Here is a 25,935-nt window from a genome sequence, read left to right as displayed (position 1 = left end):
ATTAAGTGATTTTGGGGACATAAGTACAGAGGTCCTTTTTATAAGATACTTAGCAATGGTTCAGGTTGATGTATGTCAGAGAAACCCATCATCCTTAAGCCCTCCAGACAGATGAAGAACAAAATGGCTGAATAGTTTTATGGAGAGTACGAAAGACAAGGTAACTGGTTTTGCCTTTGTTAAAGATCCTCACTGTTGTCCACTCTTCAGCTTTTTCCTAGGCAAGTTTAATAATTTCCAGAATTTCCTAGTCTCTCACAAAGTAATTTCTGATTCGTCAAAGACCATCTTCATCTAAAAAACTAAGATTCATGACCTAAACAAAATCCATTCTCAAGGCCCCTCAGTCATTTCAGAAAACATTACTGAAGGCATATATCAAAAGGCAGTCATATTCTAGTCCTGATCTTAAAAAAAAGAAGTATCTTTTTTTTCTACAAAGAATTACAGTAATTTTTTCCTTCCTGCAATTAACCAAACAATTATAAAACCCTAGAGAGAAAATGAGACTTTCAGTATACTGGATACAAAAATTTGCTTTTCTGTTATTTTAGTTTAGTTTAAATGGGTTTCAGTAAAAACCTCACAAAGGCTGTTTCCCCAAATTTTCTTCTCTAATCCTATAAGATTTCAATGGTGCACCTCCTTTATCTTCCAGCAATAATGGTTTAGTATTGCGGTATTTGCACTTTTAGTAAAAGGACTTTTTTTTTTTTAAAGGACTTTTTTTTTAAACATCCAGAGAGAGAGGGACATTTTCCACATCTTATTGTTTTTTCGTCATGGACCATTCTGCAATGTTACCACCTAGCCCTGTGGTATTATTGTTTATTATTATTATTATTATCTTCTTCTGTGATGTAACTATTATAATTCAACCTTTTATTCAAATTGTGATTTATTAACAGCCAGTATATGAACAAATGGATGAAATAGTGTAGGTAGTTTTAAGTAAAGTAGTAAGATCAGAAGAAATTCTTTATTCTAACATGTCATAAACTTTGTCTTTGCTTCTCTGACAAGACAAGAAAAGCAAGAATGAAAAGAGTGAAAATAAAATCACCATTATCCTTAATGACTCCAGGCAGCTCAACCATCATAGCTGATTCTTTGTTTGTGTACATCCTCAGAAAGCTGACAGAAGTCTGAGTTTCCTGTGGAGAACTTCTTTTTGTCCAAATGCTATCTATTTGCTGTGCGTCCTTCCTCCTCCGTACCGTACAGAAAGAAAAGATGGGGTTGGAACTGCCCTTGTGCTAAGTGGCTGGCCTGCGTGTATGCGGCTGCCTCCGGGAACAGAGAAGCAACGAGTCATGCTTGCCTTTCCCCAGGGGAAAACCTGGGTCTGTCTCAACTACCCTATGTCCATTTTAATGTAATTTTTAGGAAGGTAATATACCTGAGTCCTTTATTTGTCTGTCAGGTTGGATTGAAATCAGCCATTGGATCTGAAAGATATTATGGGAAGGACCAACAGACAGAAAAACAGACAAACAGACCTGTTGCTCTTGCGTAAGCCTTATTTCCATAGGTAATGAGACTGATTTCCTGATAGTTTTCGTTTGTAAGAGTAAGAGCTTTAAGCAGTGGGTACAGGTTAATAAGATGGCATAATACCATCTTCACTGCTTTATCAAAGTGTGTAATACTAGAAAAATAGATGTAATAAAAGCATTTAAAATAAACACAGATTTTTTTTTTCTTCACTTTCAAAAGTGCATTAATTCTGCATTATTTCTAGAACTTCTTTAGGACACACACTTACAACTATTTGTCTATAGTTGAATCTCCCTAATTCATCACTCTTCAACTTTTTAAAAGGTATTTTCCATAATAGCTCAGATTATACTAACTAGTTACTATAAATCCATGTCAATCTACTAATGTAATCATTATAAGAAATATGAGCTGTAGAAATACTGTAGCTGTAGAAATATGTATTTTGTGACACATATGGGAAAAAAGGCAGATATTTATCTAGAAAAGAATACATTTTTGACTGATCTAGATGCCACAAAACTCAGAAAGAGAAAGCTACAAGGCTGATATTATTAAGCATTCTGTAATGCACTGTTATTTATGTCTTTAGGTATTTTTGTTACAAGGTATTATGAGGTATAAGTATTTTTGCAATCCAAATTTGTTCATACAGTTCAGCGTTTGGGCAGATACATTTTTTGACCTAGAGAAGCCTTTGTGCCATATGAAACTCCACCCATACAGATTTTTGGCAAAAGGGATCCCTTAAGAGGCATTGGAAGAATAGCACTGTCTACGTTGAGGAAATGAACTATTAGAAAGCAAGTTAAATTACATGTTTTAACAAATGAGGTATAATGCTTGGGCTTGGTAAAACCAGAAGAATAGAACTCATTGTAGTCTTCATAAATAGGTTAGATAATTCAAGGCAACTGTCAAGCACTTAATATTAAAGTGTAGTAGATAAACCTCAGTGTGGAAAAACCCAGCAGTTTAAAAAATATAGTCAAACATAGCTGTGTTTAACACTGCATACCAGAACGGTTGGCATGTAATAGATACTCTCCTAGGGTAATATTAGATAGAAAGCACAGGCAACATAAGGAAAGTAAATTGGGGTTATTTTCAAGCAATCTCTTATCCAAAAATATTTCTTTGAATAGTGGGAAAAGGCTTGTTGTTGGAGTACAAGACAGAAGTTAAACACAAAATGGAAAGAAAATGGCATAGGCTGTTTTTGCTTTAACATCTAAACAAATTTTTTGTACATATGAACCCTTGGACTAATTCAGATATAAATCTAATGAATAGATTATTTGTTCCTTTTACTTGGTCTGAAGAGAATATCTCTGCATTTACTAGAGCTTCATATTCCTGAATGCTTTTTAGTTTTGCCTTACAAATAACTTTTTAGTATTTTAGGCTCAATAACCTGAAAGATATAATTTCCATTTTAGGGAAATGAATAATAGCCTTTAAAGCAGCTACATTGGCTCACACAAGGAGCCCTGTCCAGCCTGGGGTAGTGAAAGCCTGTGGAGGATGGACTAAAAAACTCAGGAACAAATGAAACTCATTGCAAATATACGGTATACAGAGGTATTACAATACATTTTGTGTGAATCTTCTACAATATAAAATATTTTTGATGTTATGCAAGAACTTTATCAAAGACTTTGATTTTTAAAGACCCCAACGAGATACTGTTCAGATAAATTTAACAGATGTTATATTACATTGTCTGTGAGGGCCTTAAGAAGATACTCGAATATACATGCAATTTAGCCATAAATATATTTTGACTGATTAGAAGTCAAGAACTATGACCTTTAGAGAGATTACAAAATAGTCATATGGACATGTGCATGAATAATTACATATAGGACAGTAAAACAGGCCTGATGGTTTCAGTGCTAATAACTCCTTAGCGTAACTGTCAAAACATGAAAAGAGCAAAGAGTGAGGTACTGTTTACTTTAGAGGCATTCAGAATTTAAAAAGTAATTTTCATCCATAGGAATAATTTAAAAAGTAATTTTCATCCATAGGAATAAGCAGTCAATATTTTAGCACCTGGTTATGCAGAGGATATGTGATCAGATCTTAAGGTATGATATATGTAGTAGAACTGGAGAGGATTTTTTTTTTTTTGCCTTTGGAAACGTTTTCATCAAAACTGTATTGAAATTACATGGATTATAAAAAACAGAACAACAACTGGTGCTAATAACCTTAATACTATGTAGCTTGTTGATGTGTTATGTAGTTTGTTGATGGTGTTGACATCATGAAATAAGGCCCAACTGAAGAGAACAAGTAATGCTTCAAGATCAGACTGGAGAGATTATCTAAGCATATGTTGTACAACATAAACTGTGCACAATACATATTTCTGTTCTGAATATGGAAGACATGGGAAAGGCAGCATTTTTTTTAATTGAGCATTATGGCAGGAATAGCTGTTTTCTCCAGTATAAGGTGTGTAAAGATCTAGCCATGAAATATAAATGAAAAATAAAATATCCTAGTTATAGGTAAGCAATATTTGGACCATCTGTTGGCCATAATCAACTCCTGTATCAAGTGAATTAAATATCACTCAGGAAGATACAGTTGGTTAAGCGTATGTACCTTGGTTTTTTTTAAGATACTACTGAAGTATTTAAAATGGATTGTTTTCTTTATTTACCTGGATTGTTTTCTATATTACCTTTAAAATCCTGGGAGAAATTTGTGATAATTTCATTCCCTGAATTTTTCGCCACATAGACATATAATTCAGAGTTGCAATTCAAAAGAAATTTTTCATTATTACTTAAACTGCCATCACCCGAACAGAGATGTCTGTATGATCGACCAGCTGCAAAAAGAATTGTGCTTATCTGAATGCTTATAAACCTGACCAAGGCGTTTATGCCTCGGGAAAAATAATTGCAGAGGTAAAGGTACTAAAAAAGAGATCTGACTGTCAAAAGATGTGCCTTGTATGACAGAGCAGCTTACAAGACTCAAAGCCCATTGGAAAAACATGGAGATTCAAGGATTGATTTCTTTACTAGATTATTTCCAGAGATTCCCATAGTGCAGTCAGACTGATGAGGATTTGACTAGAGAATCAGTGTTTCTAACTTTGCTGTTTATAAAGAGCTATTCTATATATTGTCTATATATTATGTTTATGATATCTATTATATTGTATATATGTTTACCATATAATTAATGCAGAAATAGTCAAAACTGATTTTCTCATTGTTGTCTGCTTTTCTTGGGTTCACCTGGTACTTCTTGCACGTGTACAACCTAACAGTGACCCAAAATGAAAAATTATGTAACTACCAAAACAACATTGAAAAAAAAATTTAGTATCTTCAGTAGTACCACGGAAAGAATTTGTGTTAAGATATTTGTAGTGCTCTTCAAACAAATACAGTAACAGTGCCTATAGCTCTCCAGTTTACGCGGACTACCAAGTTCTCAGCACTCTGTTCTTGCTTGCGGCTGACCCTGGGCACATCTTGGCAACTAAAGGAAGTTCAAATAATCTGCTCCACGTACTGCAAAGAAATGGCTTTTAAAAAGTCATATAAGTCTATAAGTATTTATTAAATGACATATATGTAGGCTTATTTTGTAATAAATTTAATAATAGAAATATTTTTATTTGTTAACAAAAACCATGCAGTCCTGTTCCCTTGAATCCAGGGTAAAGTGAACTATACAGACTATAAGGTACAGACTATGACGTACAGTCTGTTCGGATATTATTCCAAAAATCTTTTGCCAGTATATTTTTTTTCAGGGTCATTCTACTAATAATATCTTGTTGCCTTCTTTGTCAGTTTTACAGTGGTCTTATGGCTTTCTCTCCCCCTTCATCCTTTTACTAAGATATGTCCAGTAAAATTTCCCCTTATAGCTGAAATGGTTCCTGTTTGCAAAGATATGTTTATTAAGTGAGAGGTTTCTATTGCTTATGACATGTGATTCTACAAAGGAGCTTAATGACTTTTTATATTTATCTTAGATGTATACCAGGGCTTGTACCTTTTCAGCCTGCTTCAGGGAGTTTTAAGTCAAACTATAGTAGTGTATTCATACTAATTTTCTGTGTTATAAAAGACCCTATTTTATATATTTGGTTAAATATATCATATGAAAGGTTAAAGGAGACCCTTAAGTAGCAGCATCTTAATTAAAATCATTATAAAATTTTAAAATTTTGTGATTGTTTTATATTGTGGGCACGATCCATCGACATGATCCAGAAAATAAGGCTGTGATAAATTGAAGTTGCCTGCTAGAAGAAAATAAAATAAAACAAACCAGTTGCAATTCTTTTTCCACCTGGTAGATCACATCTAGTTACAGTTGTCAAGCGCTGGTGAGTTCCCATAAGTTGTGCTAGAAAGCAAGTATGACTTTGCTGGCCAAGTATACAAGATAAAACTGCCCCTGACCAGCAGATTGTGCTACGTCCGATGAAGTGGAACAAGAACAAATATTTGTAGCTCTGGGCCTCCCATGTGAATCAAGGGAATTATTCACAAGGTCGTCATCTTTTCCAATATTTTGACCACCTCTGTCTTTTTATGTTGCCATATCTGTGCATTTCTTATATTTATTTCTCTTGAGGATTTTTGAAGGAAAATCCTAGCCTCTCTCTTTGTGGTGTGAGGGTTTTAAAATATAACAAAACTGCAGCAGCAAAGGTCAATTGTTCGTGTATGCATCAGAATGAAATATCATCTTTGATGTTCGTTGAGTTATTACTGTATTTAATGCATAGATCCGAGGCCTGGGTCATCAGGGTCATCCGCATTGTCAAGAGTCACATATACCTACCCTTGAAATCACTGCTGTCTTTTCCTCCCACATAACTTACGGTCTCGCCCTGACCTGCAGCTGCCTCCATCTCCTCCCTGGACTGCCGTATGCCTTGCCTGCCAGCCAGGCTCCACTCGGTGCCTGCTGGTCCACAAAAAGGAACGCCAAACCTGACATTAAAGCCTTTTTCCTTCTGTTTGATGCCCAGGGAATCAGGAGGACGGTCTCTTCTCCTGTTCAAGCCTCCCTTGGCTGGCCCCACGCTGCCTGCCCGGGGACTGGGCCGGTGCTGGCAGGGGCTGGGCAGCAGGACCCCATGGAGGAGCGGATTCTTGCCAGGTCCAAAATAATATTTCCGCATGTTTGGCACAATCCATTAGTTTGGCTTTATTTAACAGTTCACATCTCATGCCTGTTACTGAAAACCGTATTATAGAGCAGCTTTCTATTTTTTTTGTAAATAGATACGTGCATGTGTGTTCACACGCTTACACAGTTCAAGTGTTTTGTGCTTATCGCTTTCTTGAATAGCAGTTTCATTAATTTTGGGGGGTAATATGTGATGTTGCAAGATTGTGATGATCTATTAATGAAATTTGTCAAATAATGAGGTAGGTGACCTTTCAAGCCAGAATGAACTAGGCCAAAAAGTCCAAACTGGTATAAAAGAATTCATGTTAATATGTTATTTGAAAAATATTTAGTCTTAAAAATATGTTAGATGTCTCTGTCTACAGTGGTAACTGTACTAGAATATCCTCAATGATTTCTGCTAATCCTATGTTGCACGGATCACATCCAAAACTTTTTTTTTTTTTTTTTTTACCCAGGCTCTCATTAACAACTGTAAAAGGTTTGTGTAAGGCTTTTAAGTGTGGACCTCGACTGAGACTCTGCAGCAAGAGGTATTGTAGCATTTCTCTTACTGGAGTGTGTTCTGTTCTATCATTATACACCAGTATTTTTAAAAAAATTATGCTACTTCGAGACTTTAAGTAAAGACTCTATTTTAAGTTTCTACACCAGCACATATAATGATTAGTTTCACTTTTTCTTTATTTTATCAACTGCACCTTCCAGCTAAATGTGCAACAGCCTGCTAAAGCTCGTTGTACACCAGACGGTGAGCTGCGCAAGCCATGGGATGAAATAGAGCAGTATGGTGCTGTTTGTTTCTTCAGCAAAACCTTTTATGAGCGGAGGAGGTAATTAATCAGTATCCTTCTACAAAAACTGAACAAGTTGCCAAGTCTTGCCAGATGGCCAATGCCTGTTATTGAGAAAGAATGGACTATGACTTAACTGTACACTGTGGGTAAAATCCAAACCCTTTTGAAGCCAGGACTTCGTCTAAATTTAAAATATCAGTAAGACCAATCCACTTCCTGTATAAAACTCTCTTTTTTAACAAACTCAGTTTTAAATGATAATTTGGTTTAAGCCAAGGAACTCCTTAGTATCTTTCTGTTTTCTTTTCATGCTTATTTCTGAGACTATTGACAATTGCATGATAAAAGATCCTTATTGCAAGCAATTTATCAGTTTGGCTGCTGGTTTCTAAACTCCTAAATTTATGTTGTCTTCAACTGGCTTGAGCAACTGGTAAGACAAAGATTATAGATGAAGGAAGCTGTTCACTCTATGATTCTTTAGCTTTTGAAAGGCAATACCATCATTCATCAATTTGGATGTTCTTGAATTATCCTGTAATTTGACTTAATGGAGAAATAATGAGAAACTGAGTGGGAGCAAAGGATGCATGCTCATTCTCTGAAATAAAAAATAAACAGTATAGGAATTAAATAGTAAGGGATACAGAAATTACAACAGATTTCACCGATGTCTTATTCTCTAATAAAATGGAATATATTCCATTCAACTGATATGCCTGTGGTAAACGGCATCACCAATCATATTTCAAAGGAGCACTGTGTATGACATTTACCAGAAACGAACAGTGAATTAAATGACTGTACGTGAGGAGCACAAACAGAATTTCCCCCTCATTTATTCAAGATTGAACATAATAACCAAGGAAAACTGATGTAGCTAACCAATTCTGACTTCTGTAAATTGATATGGGATGGAGCTGTCATCTCTTAATCAGATTAAGTCCTTTCTTTAGGCCATTTTTAATCCAAGTTCTACCATGAGGTTTTACTTTAGGGGAAAATAAACTGCTTGGTGATCAGCTACTAAACATTACTGATTTAATAAGATGACCAAAAGATAATCTTTCACTGGTAACCAAACATTTTAGTTGCAGCATGTGCCTTTGTAAATGCCTTTTCACTTGTCCTTTACAATATTTTGGATAGTATAAGTAAAATGGGAACCAATCAACTACATTGCTTTAAACCTGAATTTAATATTGTAGCATGTTTGTTCTTTTGAATTGCTGTGATACAGGAAAACTTGGAACATAGTCATTAATATAAAAAGACACACATATAGATGGAAAGGTAATTTTTATTAGGTGCCTTACAAGGTAGCCTCTGCATATGCAATTGAAAGAACTCATACTCAGAAACGCAGGAAATGCAGCAGCAATACTTACAAACAATTAAGAAAGTAGACTGACCTTTACTGTGGCCAGAAACTTCAGAGAGCTCCACACTGTACTCAGACCCAATTTTAAAATTTTCACTCATCCTAAATCATCAGTGATAGTTCTCAATCATCATTTCGTTACAAAGAATTCATTTACATTCCTGATGCATTGCAGATGTCAGCATTTTTCTGGGTTTACTGCTTCATACTTCAACCGGAGGCTTACAGTTTTATATCTCCTTGGTTTTTCAACCTCTATAGCTTATAATATTACAATCCCCCTTATGCTAACTTAAATCTACCTAATATCCCAATAACACTTCAATTCTAAAACCTGATTATCCCTTCCACTTCTGCAAGGGATGCAATGATGATCCTCTTTCAAGAGGTGAGGAAGGAGCAATAGCAATAATCCTAGCTTTTTTAGGATTCCACCAGAGGTCTGTGCAGTCTGAGGTCCCCAAGATTTTGGAAAAATAGGCAAAATTAGAACAAAACATGTGAAAGTGATTTCATGTAGTCTAATATGTCAGCAAGTCATGTTATTTGCTAGACGGATCTCCTATGGTCCCTCTGTTGTAGCTGTTCAGCAGAGATGATTAGTCTTTGGGAACAGCATGAATGATCTCTTAGGAAAGAGATGCTCCACTGAGTTGTTAGGGTAGGGCCAAACAACACTGAATGCCTTCCTTCCTAAACTGGGACTACTTTTCCATATTTTTCCTTTCCATTTCCTTTCCTTTCCTTTCCTTTTCAAGCACCTTGTATGTGAGAATACAACAATCTAGAAATTCCAAAAGGCAATTTGATCTGGTTTTGTAATATTCTTTTCTACTGTGATTTATTTCTCCTTATGTATCAGCTTCTTTCTGTTTGCATGCAGCTGTCAAAAAATACAAAATTGTTTAATACTAAAATGATCAATAAGAGACAGGCTAAAATTCTGATTCATTTCCTTTAAATTCTATAGCAGTTTTTAGTCTGCAATCTGTAGGCTGAAGCCAAGTAGTTTATGTTAATATGTATTCTTGAGATTTTGTCCTTTCATCTTGTTATATTTTTATTTATATAATTCTGTATGTTTTGGGACAGAATGCAAACTAACTGCATATAATAAATGCAACTCTCTATACATTTCTATTTAAAAATGTACAAATTTTAATTGTTATTCCAGCATCCAAAAGCAGCAAGATCCAGCTGCCACAGATACTGTTGTTTCTTGTCTAGAGAAATGTAACAGCCAGGTGTTTTGATATAGGTATTTTACACAAAATCTAGAAAAGATATGTGGCTACTATTTTCTTTTATTAATTAGAAATTATTTATTCCATCACTGTGGCACATCAGTAGTAGCTTTTTACAGTTCATGTGCTATACTCTCTTACTTCAGACTAATACCGAATTGATCTCCCAAAGATTTAGAAACAGTAATTTAACATGTTTGAAGTTTACCCTAGAATAAACACAATAGCATGCCTGATAATCAAAGATTTTTCTTTGACTTTATTAAAAATACATTTTTCATTCTATAAAAGCAACAGATGCTTTAAAATTGTTACATGTATGATAACATCCAATCATTTTTTCAACAGACTCAAGTGAATATGAAAGAAATTTCAGTGACCCTGTTTTGGCATTAAATTAATTTAGAATAAAATTAATTGTGTCCATGTCCTAGGAACCTTTGTCATCTGATCTGTGACTTCAAGGGACTGATGCTACTTATAATATTTTTCTTTTAATGCAGGGTAGGCTGCTTTCTCTTCAGTAGAAATTAAGCAATAAAACTCTCAAAACAAATACAACACAAGAGCCAAAGAAGTTCTCCAAGTAAGTGAGTAAAGGAGTCTGGTATCTAGTTTTTCAGAAGTGTATGCAAAATTTAAAATGCATGAGAAATTTACTTTTAATGCACTAACTCATTTTAAAAACATATAAATAAGGAGTCACAGTGAGTTAGAATTAATAATCAAAACCTGGCTGTTACTAGTTCATTACTCTTCCCTTCCCTCATTTTTCCATCTCATCTGCAAGTAAATTGCAGACCTGCTGAACGGGTCTCATTTAGCCAGAAAGCTCACTTACAAATCTCATCTGCTTTCTTTCTCTAGATAAATTTTTTCCATAATGCTATTTTCCAGTGTGGTTGAACTAGGCTAACATTTTGAGTGTAAATGAAATCCTCAAATTCTCTCTCCCTCCTCATGACACGAGCAGTGGTAATTCCTACAGAATGGCGAGTAAGTATCTCTCATTTCTAAAGTCATAAAAATCATCCCAGCTGCATGAAATAATTCCTCCCTTTCTCCCAGCATGGCAAGGAAGAAATCCAGCTTGCAAGGTGGCATCTGTTGGTTCTCCTTACTGAGTTTCTCCAGTTTCATTAAATTTTCTGTTAATACTCTGAAACAAAAAAAAGGAGTAAAAATGTTTGTTGTGTCCAGTTCTACAGTAACCCCATGGTTAAGGGAAAGGTAACTGTTTAAAACTCTAGTATATTATTGACTACATAGAAAAACAAGTGTTATCATTGTTCAAGAATTAAGCAAAAAGGTGTTTTAAATTAAGTCTGAATAATGAGATTTCTATAATGAAATAAACAAATTTGAAGGCAGGTTTGTATTCATTTTTAAGTTAATAATTGTCCAATAAGTTACCTATTTTTTTCCTCATAAGTGCTTCAGTTTTGGGGTGTGGAAATATTCCCTGTGGTTAAACCTTATATGGACTCTGGTTAAACCTTGACTTGTGGTCATGATTGTCAAGTACCACAACTTTTTAACAAACCCGGTAATTTCTGGAAGGCTTTTAAAAATTTGCATCAGCTATTTGAAAGCCACAAATCAGATTCCAGTATTTTTACATTAATGAGAAACCATGTTGTTATTAAACTTGAAAGGTACCAACATCTCTGAGCTTGACAGCATCCCATGGAAGATATATTTCCTGCTGCTACAGAAACATTAAGGTGATCCAAAGGTAAATCAGCAGTGACAGATCAGTGACCATATTGCACACTCAGCATCCTCAAGAGAACTGTGTTTGTCTGCATATCTCATGCTTTTCTTGTCTAAAGAGTTTTCCTACCCATAATTAACGTGAGGATTTGATAACCATAAAGCATTTATTTGCAAGGCGTTTTCAAGCAAAATAAAAAATAGCTCATGCTGTGACTGCCTCCCTTTCTGTGACTGGACTACAGGTTTGGGCAGAGTGGTATATAAATTGAAGTCTCTGACACTTTAATGTTGCTGCAGCAGCTTCAAAACAAAATACATTGAAATCAATTATAGAAGAAGCCGAGATATGCATTGCAATATTGCAAAATATGCAAATACAGCTCAGGAGTTTGTTGTTTCTCTTATCTCTATACACTTTATATGCTTATATTTCTACTGATAGAATAACTCCATATTTATACATATAAATAAGATTTAAAAATATTCATAATTTTCAAGGGAATTTATGGGTAGCCTTATGCCATGGCCTTCTTTCTTTGGATTGTTTTATAAAGAATATGTGATTACTTACGCAGGGGCAGAAGCTGTTTGGTTTCCTTAACAAATCATGACTGTTTTGGGATGGTTTTCTAATAATAAAATGTTATCATCTACATGTATGCTGAAAGAAGTTAAGAAAACAATGTTGTTCCAAACTACTGATTTTTAATTTTATTTTAAACAATGTCTAATTTAAGAATATGAAAACTATTTATTAATGTTATGACACAATTATGATTATTGTAATTTTCTAATGCCAAAACTCCCAGTTTACTTCCAGCTCTTACTAGCAGTGCCTGTCTCCGCTTGAAGAACTAGGTAAGCAGCAGATGTGGCTGCTGCTTTGTGACAGATTGCTCAATATGTGATTAGCTAAGCAACCGATAGCTTTCAGAGTCTGTGCATAAAGTCTTCAGTAATTTTACCAAGCTTAGTATCAGGTTGGAAACAATATTTGTGAGAAAAGTTTGGACAGAAGCAGAAATAGAGTTGGTGGCATGATTATCACATATTTAATAGCTACGACACAGTCCACAGCATGTAAGTGAAAGCAACATCAAAACTACTATATTCTCAAGGACTTGGTTTCCATAAAATTGTTAAAGTGGAGGACTTTCTCTGTAACTATCAAGCAGGTTCAAACTTCAGAAGGAGAAAGGATTTGCTCAGTCCTGAAGGCCTTATCTAGCAAAGTTATGTATCCATTGTGCACCACAATGAAATTAAGCTCACATACTTTGCTAAATTGAAGCCTAAGCCTATTACCAGCACCTCAGCAAGCAAAAAAGCATGGCAGAAAGAATGGCAGCTATAATATACTCTTTTACACCCAGGAAAACAGGAAAATAGAAAAATCAGTACTGTAAAGTACCTGTAGAAAAACAGAGGTTCATATATAGTTTACAGAGCAGATCTTAGGAGAATTACTTTGCTGCCCTCAGAAGAATGTATCTCAGAACTGCACATGATACTACAGGATTTCCTCAGAGAATATTTTGCATCGAGGGACGTGAGTCTTTAACTGTTTTTTTCAGTGTTGATGAGAAGGTGCCTCTACACTACCACAGGATGAAAAAATTGTTACAATGCAAGCAAAACCGATATGCAATGTGAATACAACATAAATGCAGAACCTCTTACAATATCTGAGGAAATATTCTCTTTTCTAGCTAAAACAAATTTTCATACTCAGGGTCAAAACCTGATGCAACCTTCAAGTTAGCCAACTTGAAATGCCAGTTGTCTTCACAGGGACTCTTTCCTCTTAAAATTAAGGAAATTTTTAAGTCTTGAAGAATCAAAACCTAATTTTAGCTGCTTATGTGATTTTTCAGTACCATAATGGTTAAGCACTTCATAGTTCTTAATGTTGTTAGCAGTCTTGTCCCAAGACAGATTAGTGACTACGTGAGGCTTGAAACCCACCTTATCGCAATGAGATCCTGCCTGTCATTGGTAGACTGTTCTGTTAAGAGTGCAGTCCCCTCTGGGACATTAGCCTGGTATTTCAGGACTCTTGGAAAGCCACATTTTGAGGGATCAGCATCCCCCTCATTGTTGCATCGTTTTATGAAAGTACCCTCCCAGTAGCTACTACCTTTTCTATGAGAATACAAGAGATACAAATCAGTATGAATGACTCACCATATACTGTGCTTTTGGGGGAGAAACTACATTGTAGGAATCTTTCCAAAGTAACGCTTGAGTTTCACCTGAAGTCAGGAGTGTGTCTGTAGTCATTCCATGCAGCTGTTCCTGACAGCGGTCTAAAGAAATGGTTATCTGCGTGCACGGATCGTTAGAGAGGATAGTAGGCGTGCTAGAAGATGGCTAAGGCAGAGCTTTTAAGGCATTGTGGAGCATGTATCTGGAGCACAAGTTAAGCCAGACAGAGCTCAATCCACATTTTTCACCAGCTGCAACACTATTGCAGAAAAATCTATGACAGATGTTGCACTTGATAGAGCAGTTCTGCAATGACAGGAGCTCTTCAGGTCGTGTTCTCTCCCTCCTTCCCCTCCTTCCTGGAGTCTCCAAATCCTTGTGTAACAGACCTGAGATGACACAGGGTGTATTCTAAGAAGGGTGTGGTTTGAATATGTCGAGGTGACATACTGTGAATCGGAGAAAAAGCTAAAACCTATATGCACCAACTGTGGGAATGAATATGTAAACAACATCTCTTTAAGAATTCTTGTTATTTGTAAGTAACCTCCCTTTCTGAGGGACATTGCTGTAGAAAATCAACAAAAATGCTATGTATTCTCATCCAAACATTAGTAGTAATATTACAATGCGATTAGTTTGAGTGTCACACTTAATTAAAATTCCAAACCCTCCCAATGTATTTTCTTGTAAAGGAAACATTGATTCCAAGGTACATTCTATTTTCAAAAGACAGAAAAAAGAAAACTTGACATTATCCCCTTTAAGGATTAATCTTGCTCTTATTCATTATTATTAGATCCTGAAAAAAGTAAAGATACTACATTAGGTGACTTTAAAGGACTTAAAATATATCAGTAGTTTCTTCTTCAAAGATGAGATTGAAAAAGTTACCATGATCATACCTACAAGAAAAAACGGTCTGTATAACACTAAAAAGTTACCAGTTAGAATTTTTACTTGTCCATCTTTCCTTTGATGTAAAAAAATCTTTTGAGAGATGAATGCAGACTTAAAATTGTGAAATTACTTAAGAAATATAGTGGAAGACTTAACCTTTTGAATTCTGCCCAATGTCCCAAAACCTACTGAAAATGTTCAAGGTGATTCAGTGAAATGAGTTCAAAGCACTAACATCTCATCTGCAACTAAGAGTTGAAATAGTCCTTTTACTTGAAAAGCTTTCTCCTTCCATTTCCATATGCCTCCTCTTTCTTTCTATGATGTTCCATTCTTTCTCTTAAACTCAGTCATTTCCCCCATCTTTCCCACCTTTCAATGCTGAGATTCCTGACGGCACTGCAAGGTCGCTTGTTTCCTTCCAAGCTGAGTCAATCCTTTCTCAGCTGCAATTCCCAACAGTAAACAAGGAAATTCTGCTTGCAGAGGGTGAGCCTACTGCTGGAACCTTGGAAATTATGAAGAAAAGATGAAAAAGATGAAAGCAAAACACTGTCAACACCACACACAAAACTGGGCTGGTTTTATACCAGTTGTGGCTATTGATATGCGTATTAAATATTGAAACTGGGCAAAAATGCAACATTAAGAAATTCTTTGAAGATTTTTGTAAGTGATTTTTGATTAAGAATTCGACATTTGGGAAAAAAAAGTAAGCAGCTTTACTAAATATTAGACCTTACATTTGCATAACAGTAGTAAACATATTTAGGCTGTCACAATTACAAATAGTATCATAAAAATCTGCTCAAATCCTGAAATAAGTAATATAGACGGAAATAACTGTCATATGTTTCCATTCTAATTATTAAAGTATCGCAATTAGTGAACTGAGAATAGTGTCTCATAATAATGTTTCAGCTAAAATTGGAACTCTCTGGTGTTAGTTATTATCTATTTTCAGGATTTCTTTTTTTTAAAAAAAGGTCTTACCTTGTGAATTTTACAGTACAAGAGCATAAGGGCTTTTTACACTGAATTCAGCAGCTGGAAGATGAGAAGGAAATAGAACACAGAGAGGCAATAAAGTACTCTCATCTACATTACTATTGAACTTATGAACATCTAGTGAGGAAACAAAAGATTAGCGAAGAGGTTGTTTAACAATAATCAAATACTAATAATGTTGTTGATGATATTTCTTATAAAGACTCTGTCAGCTACGACTGTATTGAATCACTTATCATAAGCTCTAAAATATACATATAATTTCAAATATAATGGCTTGAGTTACCATTACTACACCTTTCATTTTAATGTGCTTCAAGCTAGTCACCTCCTTGTAAAAGCTTTCTAGCATATAATCAATCCCCTCTGGCCTTTGCTTGGATGTACAGAATAGATTTTAACTCTGTCAGCAAAATAATTAAGTAAAAACATCTGAAGGGAAAATATTTTGGAGGATACAGAAAAATGAAAATCAAGATGTCTCATGAAAGAAGAATGAACCAGCTTTGTAGTTCAGGTGGACGCAGACTTCTGCATTCCCTTCTGGACATGCTACGTAGGTAACATCTGCAAAGAACATGGGCATCACTGAAAAAACAGCTACGGTTCTTTGTTGTGCACTGACTGCAAAGAGTTTCCAATTAGAATTACAGCTCATCAAGACAGTGCCAGCAGGCTTCTGGGTGGTTAAGCCTCCAATTTTAATTGAACTGCCTTTAGCTGGTGATAAAATCTGTCTTTTTAAACAGGCAAACTGCATAGTTCCTGTAGCAAGTTAAATTCAACTTGGGTTTGCATTCAGGATAATTACATGGAGTTGGATCTAATTGATTTAGTTGAAATGTGTATTTTATTCACCAAAGTGCTATGAAATGTAATTCTTTTCTTTAGAGTATCCTGCTTTTTTCCAGTTCCTATTTCTCTCCCCCTCTATTTTTCATTTTTGTCATCATGTTGTTCCTTTCAGAATAATTAATATGTAAGGAATAAGACATGAGAAGAGTTCTCTAGTTGAAAATTGAGGTTCTTCAGAGTTTCCATACATATGGAAAAGCAGTTTAAAGCTAAACTTAATTCACGTTACCCATTTTGTACTGCCAAAACCACTCAGCACTGTGTGAAATTTAGAGAAATATATTGCACTAATTTATAAGACAGTAATACCAGAGATCACTGGAGTTTGTCCAGCTTCCTATGCAACAAAAGAAGGAACAAGGAAAGACTGTATTTTTTCAAGACAGTCACTAACTAAAGCATATTTTTAAAACAAGCCCTGTCCAAGAATAGCATGACCGTCTTTAAAGGTATGGAGTCATTCCACTATAATAAACACATCACCCATGTATAAATAGAAGTATAAAATAAGGGGGGGCAAAAATGGAAGCAATGGTTTCTTTAAATCTCATCACATGAATGAAGTTATAAGTAGTAATGACATACAATTCTTAATTTAAAAAGTAGAATAAGGATACCATTTAAGTATTACAGGTTATTTTTAAAATTCACAAGGTGCGGTTGGGACAATATGAAACTGGCCACAACTGTACATGGTGTAGCTAAGCTATTAGTGTTAAGAAAAGAGTCTATCCCTATCCAGCAAAACAGGTAAGCACAACTATTTGAGCGCTCCAGTGATCTCCTCAGCTATGTTTATTATATTCATAAAGAAAAGTGGAGAAGACCAAAAAAGTATGTTTTGCTTTCTGTCTGCATCGCTGTGCAGGCATGTCTGACAGCAAAATAATCTGCCTGTTATATCCTGGCTCACTTGTCCAAGGGGTGCCATTTAGCTAGAGGCCTAATTTGCAGCTGATCAAATACCTGGACATGTCATTATTTTTCAATGATGGTGAGAAAGTAATTATTGATCTTCAGTTGCAAAAGCAATACTCAGAGTGAAAAAAGGATTTTTGAGACATTCAGCAACAAAAGCTAACAAATGCAGCAAAAATTATTCTCTAAAGTGTGCACGTTCTTTATGAAAAACATTTTAAAAAGCAGATTTTTCTATCCAAAATAATCATCAGTTGAAAGTATGACAAATGATCCATCTTCCAGCAATGTGTTGTAATCTTTTCAGGACAGAGGTGTTCAGGGGAGGTACCCAGAAGTCATTCTGAGCGCACACGCCTAGAATACTGCACAAGAGTTTATTTTCTTACAATCATAGCATCCCTTCCAAGTTTGTATCTCAGATGATAGCGGATCTGCCACTCAGGATCATCCCAGCATAAGGATGGTCAAACTGCTTTTATGACCCCTTCTGCGATGCTGGAGAAAGCCCAGAGTTACGTTGTCCATTGTAATGAGCAAGAAATGAGAGTGACAAAACACATTGCAAGGTTGGCACACAGGATCATCAAAGATTACTAAGTTTTTTCTTGACTATTTCTCTCTCTTCTTTTTTATGTTTGCCTTCTTTTTGCTAGAAGTTAAGTTAGATGTTAATGGAAAAACCATTAAAAAACCTATTATCCTATGAAGAAAAAATGCATGCACTCAAGTGGAAAAGGAAGACTTATCGATCAATTTTCAGGTAAACCTTCTTGTCTGACGCTTAGCAACAAAGGAATGCATTTTTATTACTTGGCCAGATAGTTCAGATTTCTGTTCACTCTTAGTAAAAACCTTTTTTATAACATTTATAAAACTTTATTACAGAGTTATGAGAATAAAATTAGATTTCATAACTCACATGAGATCTTGAGGGACCTGCATCTATAAGCTTTAATATCATTATTAAACTTAATGCATCTATTCTGATAAAATGTATGTTTTTTCTAATTTCTCTGAAAATTTTAACCATATTTTTTCTTTCCTTGGACAGGTGAGATTGTCTTTGGCAATCATTAAAAAAGTTATTTTATTTTTAAAAATCCAATAATTATAATTAGTTGACATTATAAGTCAGTTGGAATTTTCAGGTGTATTCTTTTGAGGGACTTAAAAATTAAGCTAAATCACTGTATAGTTGAGGTCACCTGAACTCCCCTATGCAATGTGCATATTTTAGGAAGCTAGTTGCTGTTCTTGTAAATGTATACAGAGCAACTACGAACAAGTATTTGTACATCCTGTCTCAATAAATAGTTGTGAATTGTATATGTTCTAAATTACGTGTACTAAATTACTTCTAGAGATGTCAAAATTAAATAGTAGTAAGCGACTGGAAGATTAGGAAGGAGGTATTCCCAGCACCGAAGGATACGCGTCTGCCTGAGGTACAGTTAACAGAGGTTCCTCCAGAGGAATATTCAGAGTTTGGAGCTTGGTCTAGATTCTCCAGACTAGCCCCTGGGGGATCCTGTCTCTATTTACTGTACATACAGCTGAAGGACATCAGCCGCACAAGTTAGATTTTTCAAGTAGGTACCTAAATCTAGGTGGTATGAATATCTCCTTACGATGAATTTTCAAAGCCTTCTTGCAAATCCTGTCTCATGTGTTTTGAAGTTTAGTATAAGCATTTAAATTGTACATTCTAAAAGATATGTCTTCTGAAAAACAGAAGATGTATTCTAGCTCTAGATTTAAAAAGTGCAAGTAACTTAGGGTGAATTATGTAATTTACCTACTAATAAAAAAGTTTACTCATTAAACTTGGTTTAAAATCTTTTGGGCCTCCTTTAGAACTACACATTGGGCTAACATTCACAGAGATGATAGCCTTAACAGGAGCAGTACCATTTTTACTCCTGTTGAATAGATTAGTGTCTTCCTTGGGCTAGCTCGAGAAAGCTAAATAGCCAAAGATTCAGTGACAAAAAAACGTAATCGTAGACTTCCTTGGGACGTTAATAAATGTTATAAAATCAGCAGCATCACATCCAAAAGTATTTTTAAATTAGAGATACTAGGCAAGATCATCACCAGAGGTAAATTAGAAATGTTCCAATTAAGTCAACTACACTATGACTTTAAAACTTGTAGTTGAAAACAATTTTGTTTCCTTTTTCAGGCTGTTTTTCTGGAATGAGGTTTCTGTATTATACAGATTCTAGGATCCATTTGCCACATTATTCCGAAAATTCCCCTCTCTTTCAGGTCATCTGTGAGTTTAAAGACTCTCTTTCAAACTCAGTTCAAACTATGACTCATCAGGTAATTTGTTCTTCTTTCAACTTTCTGCTGTTCACACTTTGGGGTTTTTTTCCCCTACAATTCCCACTTGTCGTATTTCCATGACAAAGTCTTATTTCCAAAAGCAGTACAATCCTAAGGTTATACTAAATGGATTAAGGTGGGGTTTTTTTCTGTTGAAAATACTGGAAATCCACTAGTGTTTTAGAGAACAGATTATAGCCAAATTCCTGTTGTTCCACCTACTCATGGGTTGCTTTTTAAAATTATTCCGGATCATTTTTTAATTATTATCATAGATAGCATAATTTCTGTACTGAAGCTATCTATGTATTTATGTTGCCATAGAGTCCTAGCAACAGATGAAATCTTGGAAATAACTGTGAATTTATGAAATTAATGTTCTTGTTTTCTCTTAAGTAATTCAAAGTTTTCTGCAATCCTTAGAATTCTGTTAAGTAAGGCTGCACAAAACTGGTTATCCAGAGGGGAATATACAGATCTTTATTTCCAGAATCCATAGCTGAAATAATTTGTTTCCCGAATGGGACTGCTGAACCAGAAAGTTAAAATTCAGAGTCATGGCTATGCCGGTCTCCTCCATTATAAGTTTCTTCAAGCAATACAGAGAAACAGCACAAGGTTCTGGATAGGGATTATTCAGATCAAAATATAAATTAAGAAAAGGAAGAAGAATTTATAAAAGGACTCATAAGGGATCAGGGAGAAAATTCTCTAACCCTTTTCCCTACTGTCTGAAAATATATACTAAAGGAGATCATATCCAAACGTAAGACTAAACACTAGAATTTGAAAAACCATCATACACGTTCCCTATATTTGTGGATGTTTGGATATACCTGCCTATAACTGGTTTCAGATCACAGCCTATTTTCCAGCTGTAGTTCAGTAGTCTTAATTTATTTATTTTAGCAGAATTGGCTACTCTTGTATTTCCTTCTTTGACTATGAGTTTTCTCAAAATCATCTATTATCACGAGAAAACGGTTTTCAACATGTAACATGATATATCCTTACACTAAAGACTGAAGAACTAGGACTTACTAATATGGCAAGTTTCACTACTGTGGATAACATACATAGATTTTCAAAACAAAACTGAATTGTGGTAAGGGAATGGTTTTATGCATTAAGAATAAAATTTTCATGTAATTTAATGCAATTTTTAACATAGGCTTGATAAAGCTTTTCCAAATACACAAAAGCTTGACTGGAAGCTGTGGTTCTTCAGCTTGTATTACTTAGTATGACTTAAGCAGACATAACTCAATAGTCTAGACATGTTGTGGTTTAATTTAAATAGTTTTGATCTCATTATTTTGGATTTTGGTTAAAGTTTTGAGGGTATATTAGGAAAGAAAATTAATCAAAAGGGAACAAATAAGAAGTTCTTAAAAGTCACTTTGATTCTTACTATGTTAGATCTCATTATTAAAAGTATTAAAGAGAAATCGTTTTCTACAGAAAAAAAGCTAAACTTGATGCCCACAGTGTTCTATTACGTAGATAGCAGCAAGTGGACAATGATAAGTCTCTGATCTTTATACTATTATAAGATAATTGAAGTTGATGGGGTTATTCTAATGTAACTGAGAGGAGAGTGAGGCCCAGTCTTTTGAATTGCCTATTTAAAAATCATGAATGGGAGTAGTTTTAATAAGAGGAGTTTCTGTAATGAAACATTATTTTTATTATTCCAGAAGGCTGGCACCCCTGACAGACAAGAGATTTCCTGAAATTTCCCAGGCATAAAACTGGAAACATTATACAGACGTGACAGGAGGAAGTGTGGCTTCTCATATGGAAAAACTGTAGCCTTGCAGTCTTTTTAAAACATTTGATTTCAAGGCAGTGATGATATAGAGATTTGTACTCACTACAGCATACTTTTATTGGAAATAAACATTTATACCAGGCTGATATAATGGCATGCTACAGATTTCTCTACAGAAAACAGGAGCCACCAGTACATACCAAATAATCTCCAAGTAAAAGTATGGGTAAATTTTTAGAGTCAGTTAGTGTCTACCCTGAGGTGTGGGCAGTGAAGAGCTTGGCACACTCGTATGCACATTCAAGGGTATTCTCCGGGTATTTTATTTACATCAGTTAACTAAAAGTGGTTAAAAGAATGACTCCCACCAGAAAGAGAATGCGAGTATATGACTTGTCGTCAATGGAGTTAAATTAGGAAGCTGCTTAAAAGCTTTACTGAATCATAATCTTAGAACTTTAATTTTCCTGTGGTGTCTTAATTGAATAATATCATTGCTTAGTGATTTTTTCAAATAACGGTACATAACGTGTTGTTTAATGAATGAAGGACAATGAAATCTATCCTTTGAATTTTTTTTCACATAATTAACTTTTATTTATAGAAGCAATTGTATTTAAATCAAGAGAAGCCGCAGTGCACTTTATCCTATGAGCAAGGCTTTCAAAGATAAATCAGAAATTATCAATAAATGCATGCTTTTTATATTGAGGCATAACTTTAATATCTTAATATGTGTCATTTATGTATGTTTGCCATATACCACCTTGAGTTATTGCAGGATCTATAGATAGTAATTTCTAGCTTTTTAAAAACATTATCCAAGTCAGACTAAATGTAGTTGGTTTCTTTGCCACAAAATTGAATTCTCTATTTGTTATGTCTTGATTACAGGATTATTAAGTCCAGTGATAACTAAATTTGGCATGCACGTAACGTATTTCTGTGCTATTTTTGCTACACATATACTCTTTACTATTTAAACTTTTTTTTCTTTTGAGATAGAGCTTTGTAAAGCTTAGCTTATAAAGCATTAGAAATGCTTTATAAAGTTGACTCTGGCTCCAGATACAAAGCATACAACATTTGCAAAGTAAAACTAGAAAGATGTGATAGAGTGATGAAAAGCAATGGTGTCATGGACCTAGCTGTGTCACACTGATAACATCAGCCTGAGTCATGCCCAAGCAATCTTTTGTACCAGCTGTTACCTTAATGCCCTTGCATAGGAAAGTATTTTTACATAAGAAAATATTGGACTTGTTTATATACAATGAACCAGTGAGAACAGTAAGATCACACGTTTGCTGTTAAGCATGTACCTACCTAGATCTCAACTTTTAAGTGTCTTAAAATCAAATGCAGGTTCAAATGCAGGATCAGGGCCTCTGTCAGAAAAGACTTACAGATCTGGCTAATACTGTACAGAATAGGTGTAATTTAAAGCCCAGTGAAATAAATTGGACGGCGTTTTAATGGCTCATTGGGTTTAGATCTAGTTCCAGAAACAGTTCCACTGAAATCAATTCATACTGTGTAAAGCATGTGCACGTGTCCTTACACAGTCAGGATCTGAGCTTGAAGCCCAAATTATGAGTTTAAAAATTTTGGGATAGTTACCAAACATTCAAAAAAATATCAGTGTACATCTCAAAATCATTTACGTACAGTGATTAATGCAGGAACAATGTTAAAATAGAGGAGGCAGTGTAGCCGAGAAGCAAGGTGTTTGGCAGAACCTCTGGTGGATTTTTATTTACAGTACTTGACTACTTCGGGTACACTAAATTCACACAAAATCTTAAATGTAAAGAAAAGTCCCATGCCATAGGAGGCTATGGCTTCTTGTGCTTCTTTTTTCTCTTATTTAAATCATAAAAATTATTCATTTATCAGGTTCAAGCAGAAATTGAACCTTTCTTCACAGTTCCAGCTACTCTGATTTACTGTCTGATTCCGTATCCCTTTAAAGAAAGATGAAACCTTGACATATTGGCATGTCTAATACCTCTATATGTAATAGAGGTTCTTAATGTTATTTGATTCATACAGTAGCTTTTATTAAATTAAAGCTATTTTATTAATTTTATTAAATTAAAGCTATTGCTTTAAAGGTGCTATTAAAACTTGTTTCTGATAATAAATGTAACTCCTTCTGTAGGAAGAAGAGCGTGCTCTTGGTCCTACGTACCTACAAGAAGTCAGTAAATTGTACGGATTCCTTCTGATATTTTTGTTACTTCTTTTATGGTAATGATGCCTGAATAGACAGAGGTTAGTTCCTTTAACTCCTTTCCATTTCAATCTTCAGAGGTTCTGCCATTCAGCAACTTGCAGGAGTGGGCTCAGGAGGAAGACCCCAAGATATGAAAGGTTAAAAAAAATGGTTTTTTCTCCAAAAAAAGGACTGGTGGGATTCAAGCTGCTTTTATATTGATCATAGTACTTGTAAGATTCTCTATATTGTATTAAAAGATACAACTGTTATTAACACAGTTATTAAGACAGGAAACGCACTGGTGCATTTCTGAAACACATCTATCATGTCAAGGGAGAGTACAACAGAACACAAGCATATTACATGTAGATATTTTCAAATATAAGTGTCAGGAAATAGTATTTGCTTCTCTAATATTTCATTTCTGTAACAGCACACACAAAATGCCAAGAATGCTTAGAGCCCCTAAGCTCAATAATGTGACAGCAGTCTTTTTGTTCACAGTCCTTAAGATACAGAATAATGATCATTATAGATTTTTGCCTTATGCTGACATCTAAAACTCACATGGAAAATACACCAGAGTGGCCTATGATGATAGTACAGAGAAAGGAGACTTTTAAAACCAAAAAGAAAGTACTGTTAGGAGCCAACACCAATCTTTTTTTTTTTAATTGCCAGGTGGTGAACAGGGAGGCTGTGCCATGCTATGCCTCCATCCTGCACAAGACTGATGCAGCATTTAAATAACCCTTCAGACTTCATTAGTCAGTTTTTATTATTGTAATAGGAACATGTCCCAACTGCTATCAGGGCCCAAGCGTGCTGAGCGCTGGAGTACATAAAACATACAACTCTGCAGAACATCTCTTTGGAGTCCAGAAATTAGCTACATGCTATAACTCTGATGAAGTAGTTGATCAAATCATTGTGGCTCTCCACCATGTTGTTATCCTCTCTACTTCTTACGCCTCAGACCTCCCCCTCGTTTCACAGCCAGCTCCTCTCCGCACCCCATGCACGCAGCTCCCCAGGCCTTCCATGCCGGGACTGTTGGGCAGCTCAGGACTTTTTTCTCTTTAAATAATGTTTTTATTGTAATACCTCTGGTTTTTGTTGTTGACCTATAAACAGCCAGAGCAATTGGGTAGATGTGGGCCAGGGAGCAGTGTAACTGTTAGTAACATGACATTCTCTCATTCCCCAGAGTCTTCTGTTCTTGCCCAACATTCTGTTGGACCGTTCGACTGACGGGACGACCCAGTAATTTCAGAGAAGTGTCAAAAATACCGCTTTTCTGAGCTGTGGCATCGCCAGGCCTCAACAGCTGGCAGGAACCTGCCATTTGCACCCCGCTGCCCAGTGCTGCTGAGGCCGGGGAGGCCCCTGCTGGCCTCTTCCCTTCCCTTTAAAGAGGTGAGGAAACGCGTTTCATTTGGCTGGAGCTCCATCTGCCCTAAAGATCTTTTTTTTCCCTGTAATTACAGGGAAGGGGTTCCCCCCACTTAGGGCCGAGCGGCTCAAGCGAGGCCCGCCGCCCGCCCCGCCCCGCCGCCGCCAGGTGGCGTCTCAGCGCCGGCAACCGCCGCCCCCGCCCGGGCCTCCCCGCCGCCCTCGGGAGCGGCGAGGTGAGGCGGCCCCGCGGGGCTCCGGTGCGCCGGGCTGCGGCTTGGCCCGGCCCGGCTTGGCCCGGCCCGGCCCGGCCCGGCCGCTGGTGTGGGCGGGTGGGACCCCCTGATCGAAGCCCGTGCTCTGCTCCGGGGGCTCCGCCCCGCCCCGCCCCGGGACGCAGGGCAGCCCGGTAAGCGTGAGGCAGGGGCTGCCTCCTGCGGGTGGGCCGGGCGGGAGTCTGGCAGGTTTTAACAGGCGGTTTCTGCGTCTTTTCAAGCAGGTGCCGGCCAAACACAGACATGCGG

This window comes from Ciconia boyciana, chromosome 6 (assembly GCF_034638445.1).
Source record: "Ciconia boyciana chromosome 6, ASM3463844v1, whole genome shotgun sequence".
Classification (NCBI taxonomy): Eukaryota; Metazoa; Chordata; class Aves; order Ciconiiformes; family Ciconiidae; genus Ciconia; species Ciconia boyciana.
This window is presented reverse-complemented; position numbering follows the sequence as displayed.